This window comes from Zea mays, chromosome 5 (assembly GCF_902167145.1).
Source record: "Zea mays cultivar B73 chromosome 5, Zm-B73-REFERENCE-NAM-5.0, whole genome shotgun sequence".
In the NCBI taxonomy this organism is placed as follows: Eukaryota; Viridiplantae; Streptophyta; class Magnoliopsida; order Poales; family Poaceae; genus Zea; species Zea mays.
In genome coordinates, this window is record NC_050100.1 from 13,081,078 (window position 1) to 13,092,081 (window position 11,004).

Below are 11,004 nucleotides of genomic sequence, written 5' to 3' on the forward strand. Positions count from 1 at the left end.
GGCGATACGCTTCTCAGGCTAGAGGAGTCCCTCATCAAAACCAACAACAGCCTGGAAAAGATGACCACAGAACATGAGGAGCTAAAGTGCTCTCATGATGATTTGGTCCAAAGGTATGAATATGTTTTAATTAAGCAAAGAAATAGTCATGATGTTTTATCTAACATTGCTCAACTTAAAACGGAAAATTCTATGCTTAAGAGTCAAGTAGAAACAATGGACTTAGAAAAACGTGCTCTAGGTAAAAAGTATGATATGTTGTCATATTCTCATAATAAATTAGTTGATGACCATATCATGCTTAATGTTGCTCATGAGGTTATAATTGCAAACTTAAATTCATGTGAACCTCATTCTCGCACGTGTGCGCAATTGAATTGTATATCATCATGTGCTAACCCCTGTTGCTCAAAAGAAAGCCAATCATTGATTGAGCAACAAGTTTTAGGGTCACAAAAGAAATTCTGTGGGAATAAGAAGCAACGACATCTGAGGAGAAGACACTTTGCTCAACTCTCTCAAGATATCCACGGGCGCGTGGTGAAGAAGCTTGAGAAAGAAAAAACTGCAGCAAGTGTCAAGCTCAATAAGAAAAATGTTCCTAAAGATGAAGAAATCAACATGAGCTTGGAAAAAGGTAAAGATTCAATTAATCATGTTGTTTGCACTGACCCTCTCTCCATGTCATTCAAGTACACAAAGGGAAAAGGAAAAAGGAGGTGTTTCAAGTGCAAGAAGTTAGGCCACCTCATCGCGTCTTGTCCGTACAAAGACAAAAATGAAGGGACAAGGAGTTGTTTTGGATGCAACAATAAGGACCACACGATCACTTCATGTCCGGTCATGAAGAATCAAGGATGTGCATCCTCCAAAGTGATCCTCACCAAGGAAAATGACACACATCAAGCGTCACGTCAAGTTGAGCGACGTTTCTGCTACAAGTGTGGTGAGCAGGGTCATCTATCCAAGGTATGTTACAAAGGTAAGATTCCTAAACAAGTGAATTTGTGTCAATCTTATTCGCGTAGGAGACCCAAATCATACACTTGTGCTAGATCTATAACGAGATCACCTAGAACTAGCACAAAGGCAATTTGGGTACCAAAGGCACATTTACATGATCATTATGTACCCATTCCGAGATGGGTACCAAACTGTGCTAACTAGACCATGCAGGTGCCTTGAGATGGACTGGAGACCATGGGAGAGCTTAAGACGTTTATCTAAAACTCTATGCTTAAGCTGTTAATTGTTTTGGTGTTTATTGTCCCAAGGTTGAATTATTGTGAGACACTAATCCCATGTTCATCTCAAGTAAAATAAGGTGTATAGTTCCTTAATCATTATTGGTGAATCAAGTAAAAGGACTTTGATGAGAATCTACAACTAGCTCTCCAAAGGACGGTACCCCGTGTATTTTAAGTACATAATTGCAATTTAGTATTGCTCTTAAATTGGCTTGTTGTGCTTCCTGTCTTTGGAGTAGTTATGCTTTATGATTGTCTGTGTTAAAAGTATCATAATGATGTTTGCTTAATCATGACTGATGCTATATAGGATATATCTTTTGAATCATTCATGGGTAGCTATTTCATTTGTTATATCCACAACGATTAACTCTCTTGGTGTATATGGATAAACCTGTAACTTTTTGTAAGTCATGCTATGTGCAATTATGACATTATTGTTTAGTCCATGTTCACATGATTACCCTAGTTTGGTACTGTGTGAATTTCAAATCCATGTCGTGCCCTTTTGAGCTATGAGATGCGTAAGCAAAAGGAGCCCTAAAATGGCGATAACAAGGGCTCTCATAAAGGCAAAGGTATGGAAAATGGAGCTATGCAATTTCATTAAATATTCTTGAAATTCCATTCATTGTGATCATAGCTATGTTCTTATCTTTCAATTGGTAATATCTTGGCTTAGGTAATTTATGCCTTTAAAATGTTGTTTCTTTTGTGCACCTAAGAAACCTTCTTAATTATGACATGCTTAGATATTTCGCTTTATATACATGATTGTGTTGATCTTCAATTGGTATATGCAATGATAGTTAAATATGAAGCATGTACAAGTTGCGTAAATGTTAGACTTTCTGAGAGTATTCAATTGGCTTAGGTGCCACTGAGGCGTGCATTGTTGTATTTAGTCAACCTTTCATTTAGCCTTCAATTGGTGTTAAGTGGTGTTTCATTTGATATTCAAATTGGCATCTTTGGGTGATGAAAGTGGTAGAGTATGCCTTGACCAAGGTATGTTGTGATCCCCTCTAGTTCTAAGGAAGCTAGAATGTGCAAAGTGCAAGTCATTCAAATACTTGATGCACAACTTGAGGGGGAGCACACATAACTTGTGTCTTTTGAGACTAACTGTTTCTTGAGCAATCTTGTATAGTCTCTAGGTGGAAAAGAGAAGATAAGCAAGAAATGGAGCAATCAGGACTTGGGTACCTCTGTAAGTCAAGAAATTGGTATCTCAAGTTGTGACTAAGTGCATATTTTTAGATTGCTCATGCTCTATAATATCTGGTGATAATAGATGCTTATTCTTAAATATCATGGAGTCATGATAATAAATGAACTTTGCAAATGGTATCTTTCAATTGGTAGCCGTAATAGTTCGCTTCAATTGACATCTTTTGATAATCATGAGAATAGAAGTTTCTTCTTGTGCCCAATACTATAACTTGTTCTAAGTTTGGTGTCTTAGCAACAAGAAAAAGTTAGGAGAAAGAATCAGGCACAAGTGTGGAGAAGCTCTTGAGAGATTAACTACTTTCAAGATGGGAAGTACACTACAACATGGTAAAGGTACAAAAGGAAGTATTAATCTTTTTGCATATATGTATCTCACCTAAATGTTGATAGGGCATATGTTCAATAAGTAAGGGGGAGTCTTGATAGTCGTTCTTCCTCCTTAACACCCTGTTGTCCCTTGACATCATCCTATGTTCTTGCTTGAGTATAGTTTTTGGTGTTTGATGTCAAAGGGGGAGAAGTTGTGCATTAAAGCTTATCTCAACCTGAGAGGAAAGCTTATCCTAATGGGTGATGTGTTAGTTTGAGCTTTGCCAAGTGTGATAATCGTATGTTTCTTACAATATTATATGTGTTGCTCATATGGACTAGTGTTTCCGCTGCGATGAATTATTTGGCTTCTATAGTGTAATAGATAGTCATGTGGTTAATGGTGCTTTAAGATTGTCTTAAATTAGTGTCTTAGTTTAAATTGGTATTAGTTTGAATTGGTATCTTAATGATGAATAGTGGTAGGTTGATATTCCTGTGTGGTGTTTAACTCTGATTATGCGCATTTGTGTGTTATAGCATCATGGTTTGAATCTTGACACATTGCATCCTAAAAAGTGCTAAGGTGGAGAAATGTTTCGAATTGCCTAAGTATGTGCAAATTGGCGTCTGAGGCCAAAATTAGGTTCTTGAAGTAAGCACATATTTAGGGGGAGCATTCTAATTCAAAATTTGTGCTTCAAATCTTATTCTTATGTAAGCTTTAATTGTGTTGCCATCAATCACCAAAAAGGGGGAGATTGAAAGCTCTCTTGTGAGTTTTGGTGTTTGGATGACAACTCAATTAAAGGACTAACAAGTGTACTAAGTGTTGAACAGGTGCTTAAGGTAAAGCCTACAGGGTTCAACACAAATGAACAAATGTGATGGTCAAAGAACTGGATTATGGATACATAATGGACATCACAAGTAAGTTGGACATTGCAAAAGTGATACTCGGGTGCGTAGCTCGGAGACAACTGATCAAGCCAAGGACGGAGGCAAGAAAAGCTTCGAGGTACCAAGTGCACGAGAGAAGGTCAAGGAGGCTGAGGAACCCAAAGCCAAGGGTGAAGAAGAAGGCTTGCAAAGTCAAGGGTGATCGAGTTGAGAACAGCTACGGCACATCAAGGATCACTACATAAGGACGTGACTTACAACCAATGAGGTAACAGCTACAGTTATGTGGTGTAAGTCATAAGGCTCAAGACCAAGCTCTAAGGAGATCAAGGTCACTAGAAGGAGAACAAGTGTCAAAACCAGAACAGGAAGCAGCCTAAAAGAGCTAAGTTCACCTTGATCTTTAGTTTGGGTTGTTCCTAGGTTTGGAGATGTTCTATGTGATCTTTGCAGGATGTTGGAGCCAAGAAATGTCAATCTAGATCAAGTCAAGCAGACTTGATGATTTATGAGTCCAACATCGAAACTCATGCTTGTGAAATGCTATAGATGTAATAATTAAGAGAAGGTATGTTTCTAGACTTAGTACATTGGTTTTAGTGTACTAATATACTTGTCTAAGTATTAGAAACAGAAAGAAGAAGAAAAGGAAAGAGGTGCAAAAGGCTTGGCTGTGTACAACCAAGACTCTGCTCAGTCTGGGTGCACCGGACTGTCCGGTGGCTCACCGGACAGTGTCCGGTGGTGCACCGGACAGTGTCCGGTGCGCCAGGCTGGCTCGAGCGAAGTGGCCGCTCTCGGGAATTCACAGGCGACGTACGGCTATAATTCACCGGACTGTCCGGTGTGCAACGGACTGTCCGGTGAGCCAACGGTCGGCCGGGCCAACGGTCGGCCGCACGATCTGCGCGGGACACGTGGCCGAGCCAACAACTAGATGGAGGCACCGGACTGTCCGGTGTGCACCGGACATGTCCGGTGCGCCAACGGCTCCAAGACTGCCAACGGTCGGCTTCGCCATAGAAGGAAAGAAATCGGGCACCGGACAGTGTCCGGTGTGCACCGGACTGTCCGGTGCACCACCCGACAGAAGGCAAGATTTGCCTTCCTAGATTGCTCCCAACGGCTCCTAGGCTCCTTGTGCCTATAAAAGGGACCCCTAGGCGCCTCCAGCAAAATACAAGCGCAGCCAACAAGTATAGACTTCACTGGAATCAGTTCTCGCTCTCCCTCTTGTGTGTAACTCTATAGTTTGTGTAGAAGGCACAGCTATAAGCCTTTAGAGAGAGGAGTAGTGCTGCTAAGAGCTAGAGCAAGGTCCTGAGTGTATCGTTACTCTGCCGGGGTGCTACCAAGAAGTTTGTAAGCAGTCGCGGTTCTGTTGTAACCCCACTCATTAGTGAAAGGCTCTATCTGTCATACTGACAGATCTGAGCAAACGGAGGAAGGAGTTGAAATAGACTCCAAGCCCAGGTGTGGCTAACTCCAACGAGGACTAGGCAAGCATTTCAGGCTTGGCCGAACCTCGGGATAAATCCTTGCGTCTGTGTGCTCTGTTCTGTATTGTATCCTGACTCTCTGTCTTACTCGCCTTTTTATCTGCACTTCAATACTTATCTGTGGTATAAGCTTGATTTGAAGTGCGGGACATTTTGAGACAGGATCTTCCATTCCGCTGCGACCTACTCGAAGAGTCTTCTCATTCCACTGCGTACTAAGTCTTCGAGTAGAGTAAGAATTTAAGTTTTTAAAGTAATAAGTTTTATTCACCTATTCACCCCCCCTCTAGGCGACATCCAGATCCTGTTCCCGGGTCAAAGGGAACTTTCAATTGGTATCAAAGCCGGGCCTCTCCAGTGTGGGCTTAGCCGTCCGGAGATAACGATGTCGTCACAAGAGGTAACTGTAGAACTTCTTCTAGGCGATGGCTCTAATTACAAATCCCGGTCTGTCTCTATTTATAATGCTTTCATGAGTGTTGATCCTGATTTGAGACAGATCTTTAGTAGAAGTATTTTTCCATCTGATATTAGTAAAAATCCCTCTAATGATGAACTAAGATGTTTATCTCTCAATCACCGTGCTTGCAACATCTTAGTTGAATCTCTTTCTAGAGGTGCTTATTTTGCCATCATGAGTAGTGATAATGATTTATTTGGTGATGCTCATGATTTATGGAATAGAATTAAAGTAAAATATTGTGTGGCAAATTGTACTGCTTCTACTCCCTATATTGCTTGTGATGCTAACCTTTCAAAGGGAGAAGATCAAGAACGATGGGCACCCAACGATGAATCCACCTCGTCGACAGGTTTGGTCTCCACTAATAATAAGTGTTTTGTTGCTAACAATGACGGTGGAGACAAAAGCCATGATGATGAGGAATATGAGGATGATAGCGAGGATGAGTCTTCATCACCTCAAGGCACATTTTCCTGTTTGGCTTCCACTGACATTAATGACAGGAAAAATGATACCGATGATGTGGAAGAAGAGGAGATTCGCCGTTTCTACATCCATCTCAACAAAGAGGACAAGACACTCTTGGTTAAGCTGTTGAGAAGGAACAAGGAACAAGGCGATACGCTTCTCAGGCTAGAGGAGTCCCTCATCAAAACCAACAACAGCCTGGAAAAGATGACCATAGAACATGAGGAGCTAAAGTGCTCTCATGATGATTTGGTCCAAAGGTATGAATATGTTTTAATTAAGCAAAGAAATAGTCATGATGTTTTATCTAACATTGCTCAACTTAAAACGGAAAATTCTATGCTTAAGAGTCAAGTAGAAACAATGGAATTAGAAAAACGTGCTCTAGGTAAAAAGTATGATATGTTGTCATATTCTCATAATAAATTAGTTGATGACCATATCATGCTTAATGTTGCTCATGAGGTTATAATTGCAAACTTAAATTCATGTGAACCTCATTCTCGCACGTGTGCGCAATTGAATTGTATATCATCATGTGCTAACCCCTGTTGCTCAAAAGAAAGCCAATCATTGATTGAGCAACAAGTTTTAGGGTCACAAAAGAAATTCTGTGGGAATAAGAAGCAACGACATCTGAGGAGAAGACACTTTGCTCAACTCTCTCAAGATATCCACGGGCGCGTGGTGAAGAAGCTTGAGAAAGAAAAAACTGCAGCAAGTGTCAAGCTCAATAAGAAAAATGTTCCTAAAGATGAAGAAATCAACATGAGCTTGGAAAAAGGTAAAGATTCAATTAATCATGTTGTTTGCACTGACCCTCTCTCCATGTCATTCAAGTACACAAAGGGAAAAGGAAAAAGGAGGTGTTTCAAGTGCAAGAAGTTAGGCCACCTCATCGCGTCTTGTCCGTACAAAGACAAAAATGAAGGGACAAGGAGTTGTTTTGGATGCAACAATAAGGACCACACGATCACTTCATGTCCGGTCATGAAGAATCAAGGATGTGCATCCTCCAAAGTGATCCTCACCAAGGAAAATGACACACATCAAAGTGATCACTTCATTTGCAAAAGTTGAATACAACGTCGCTTTCAAAACATTCATACGAAAGCGGTAAATTTGAGGTACATGCATTAGGTTTTTTGTTTTGTACTAGTGCACATGCACCTAAAAATCCTTATTTTTCACGTAACTTTTCATTATCTGAATTTATACTTCATCTTTTGCATGTGAATAGACGTATATATATGTGGATGCACTATAAATGCGCTAAGTTTTAAACAGAACATTTAGTGTAAAACAATGTGTTTAGCTACTTCACATGAGATACGCTAGATAAACAATAAATCCAAAGGATTACTGCATAGAAATTCAGGACGAATTGATCGGGCGCACTAGCTACACCACGGCCCGAGTGGCTGATGGGTGTGTGACCCAGTAGTGTGCCTACTAGGGTAATACGACGAAACTGACGAAAAGGACGCACGTACGGCGGTACAGAAGTTGACCTATGAATTCCACGAGAACTCTGTAGGGATTTCATATGATTTGGTGCAGTTCAATCAGAGCCACATCAGAGCTAGGTCACAGGAAACTTAGGTTGTGTATAGCAATCGGACACAAGCTCAGTTTTCCACTTACAAGTTACAACACAGCAGCTACACAAGTGTGCACGAGATGGATGGGCTGCGCATATGCTGTGGAGTGGAGCTACGGATCCGGTCTCAGATGCACGTGCCTGTGGACAGAAACCGCTGCTCTAGGATGCCAGCCAGACCGCTACCTCTTCAAGCCTCGTTGTGTCGTCGTAGCTGTATCAAGTCATCAGGAGGGACACGGTCACTCTTCTTCGTGTTTAGGAAGCGTCCACCGTTCCCTCTCGCCCTCCTCGTCATCGCGTGCTGATGACGGGGACTCGTGAAGATACGGCTGGCAGAGTGAGTATCAATCAACACGCATGTCGTTCTTAGCTTAGCAAACTACCATCAACCACTGCAAGATACATACATACTAGTTTGCCAAGAAAACAAGCTGAAATAGTCGCTGATCCTCGATCGATCTTGAAAGGCACAAGGGAAGTACGTACAGAGGAGGCATGGTGTGAGTGATATAATATTGCTAGTACACTAACCTTTCTTGCTTTGACCAGCGCTTTCTCTCAAGCTCGGCCTTGGCACGTGACTGCCGCCGTCTTAGAATGCCGCGGTACTGCTTGGCGTTCACATAGACAGGCTCCTCGGACACTTCAAGAGGTAATGGCATTCGAGATTGAGTTAGCCCAGGTAAGGCTATTAAAATTTGCATGAACGAGGCCCCATGATTAATAATGCTTAATAAATCGACATAGAATAGTACCACATCTTGACTTCCATAGGGAGCAACAACGCCTGCGTAGTAAGGGTCTGAGTACTGCTATGCTGCATGATATTGATATGCTGCAGAAGCCTACACGAGGAAAGATATAAAACATTAGACAAGAGACACGTTGCCTTACAAGTTCTCAGAAAATGGAAGCATATACAGACAAGAAACAGAGTCCATGGAAAAAAAAAGGGTGCACACAATTGATTGGTTCACTTCCAGCTGCGAGTATGGTGCCAAATACTCTGGCACCAAAGCAGGTGTCTGCGATGTGGCATGGTGCCTTTCTTGACCAGCAGCGCTTCCATCTGGAATTAAAGTAACACACCAGCTCTTAATTTCTTTTGTCCGTAGCAAAAAGTTGCTCGGAGCTAAATGGCTTTCTTGTTACTGATGTTAGGTAGCAAAAAGATCTACTTTTGTTACCAACGCAGTGATTGATAATGAATCAAACTCTTCAAATCTAGCAGTATAGCATGTTTACTCAAGTTGGACGTGTACAGATGTACGCACACCAACGTTTAAAACATTACATAAGGAAGTTGCATTCTCTTCTCATCTGACATTATAGAGCGCAGTATTGTCAACAGAGGCAAACCAATACTGTGGGAATTTCAAAACAAGGAGCATACTATAATTCAAAAGGAAAGAGGGATGGATGGGAGGGGGCTATTCCAGAAGTTGGAACTAGCAAAGCATGGGATTTTTGCAACCATACTACATTTCAACAGCCTGAGCGGTTTATGGCATCCTTTCAAGGCAGTCAAATGACTCCTCCATGGAACCATTTAGCCTGATAATGGTGGTGAGATATGATAATGTAAAAATGGACAGGAGAGCGATGTAAATCACTTTGCAGAAGATTGCAGCTTGCTTAATATTTTGTACAGAATGCTCTAGTTGATTAAAGTACTTGCTTAATATTCCACCACGGCTGCACCGCCGGGCCACCGGACGGCAGAGCGGCGGCCTGCCCTCTGGGCTCCACCAGGTTCGTCGTCCCGCCCGGCCGCGACAACATGCTGCGCTCACGCTCGCCGCCTTGCTGGCAGCCGCGGCCGTCGCTGTTTCAGAGTGGCATTCAAGAAGAGAAGACGAGTGATGGAAAAGTAAAACCGAGGTGAACAGTGGCGGACTGGGCGGTATAGCACGTCACAAACGAGGATCGACAACGAAAGCAGGATATGCTCGGTCCAAAACAGGCCAGCGATCTTGTTGGCTTGATCGGCGGGCACGTAAAACTCCGCGACGCTCTGAATCCAACGCGAGAACACTGAACACATGCGCGCGAGTCGCGCGAATCATGGAGCAAAAGAGCTCTGGACACGAACACATCATGGCCAATTCAACGACGGATAGTAGAGCAAGGTTTTTTACCGCGAGACTCGAGTTTCAGCTGTAGCGGTACCAGATCACTCGAAAACCATAGAAAACCGCAACCAATAAGAAAACGCCGATCGAAAAAGGGGAAACCAAACTCCATGTGACACAGACGCGAGTGAAGAACACGGGAATTCTCCCACAACTCGACCAGCTCCGATGAACAGGACCCATCTCCGCCCGATCCAACCAGAATCCCCGACCCACTACAAGCTCCCCGAAACGGCTCCCCACTCCGTCGAAATTGGGAGGCCGACTTATCCGAACCCCGCCCGGCCAGGCCAGCCGCCCAAAAATGGAAACGAGGCCATCAAACCCGAGGCTGGCAAAAGAGGGCCAACACAGCAACACCAAACGTCCAAACCGCCAGTCAGGAACCAAGAGAATAAAAGGCAAGCAAGCGAGTGCGATTGGGCGAACGGGAGGAGAGGCTGTGACGCCGCTGCTGGTACTGACCATTGGGCGCGAAGGAGCGGAGGCGGCGGCCAATAGGCGAGCACGGCGTCTCCTTCCCTTGTTTCGTCTTTCGTCTATCTCTCAAGTCTCAACCTCTCCCTCGCGCGCGCGTGCGTTCGCGGGAAGGAGGATCGAGGAGGCCAGCCAATCGGAGCACACTCCGCGCAGAGGTCGTCGCCGTGGACGCGTACTAACCCTAGCGCTAGGTAAGACGGGAATGGGGTGGGGCATTGGGCAAGTGATTAGTATTGTACTACTAGTGTCTCGGACAGGTGGACGACGCCACGACGGGATGGATTAGTTTAACAAATGAACAGATTCTCGAGGGGCGGGGGATACGGATGGGCGGACGAGTGGACGGCCGGTAGAGTAGAAGATTCTTGGGATCGGACAGACGTGTGCGCGGCGCGACAAAAGCGAGCCAAGACAAGTGTCAAGTGACAGACGGACGGCCAGAGCTTGGGGAGAGAGGGGGAGGGACAGAACACGCGCTCTAGTTTAACTTGGCTTGCCTTGCCTCCCATGGATAATGCTAAACAGGAGCGAGGTGCCTAATCCCATTCCCATCCCGGGTCTCCGGTAGTGCCCGGCACACGGCGTGTTTAATTAGGCTTGCGCTCTGCCAGATGTCCGGTTTGCGAGCTAATCACTACCCGATCCGTGCTCCTTTGTGGTGCTTTTCCTC

At 43.7% G+C, this 11,004-nt stretch overlaps 1 pseudogene across 1 annotated transcript; it reads right to left on the reverse strand.

The window, feature by feature from the left end:
• Positions 1-7,574: 7,574 nt before the first annotated feature.
• Positions 7,575-10,643, reverse strand: LOC100502538 (uncharacterized; annotated as a pseudogene). The gene is made up of 4 exons (NR_160693.1): positions 10,320-10,643; positions 8,478-8,567; positions 8,254-8,365; positions 7,575-8,051 (listed from the first exon to the last, which is right to left on the reverse strand). The product of NR_160693.1 is annotated as an uncharacterized protein (transcript).
• Between the last annotated feature and the right edge of the window lie 361 nt (positions 10,644-11,004).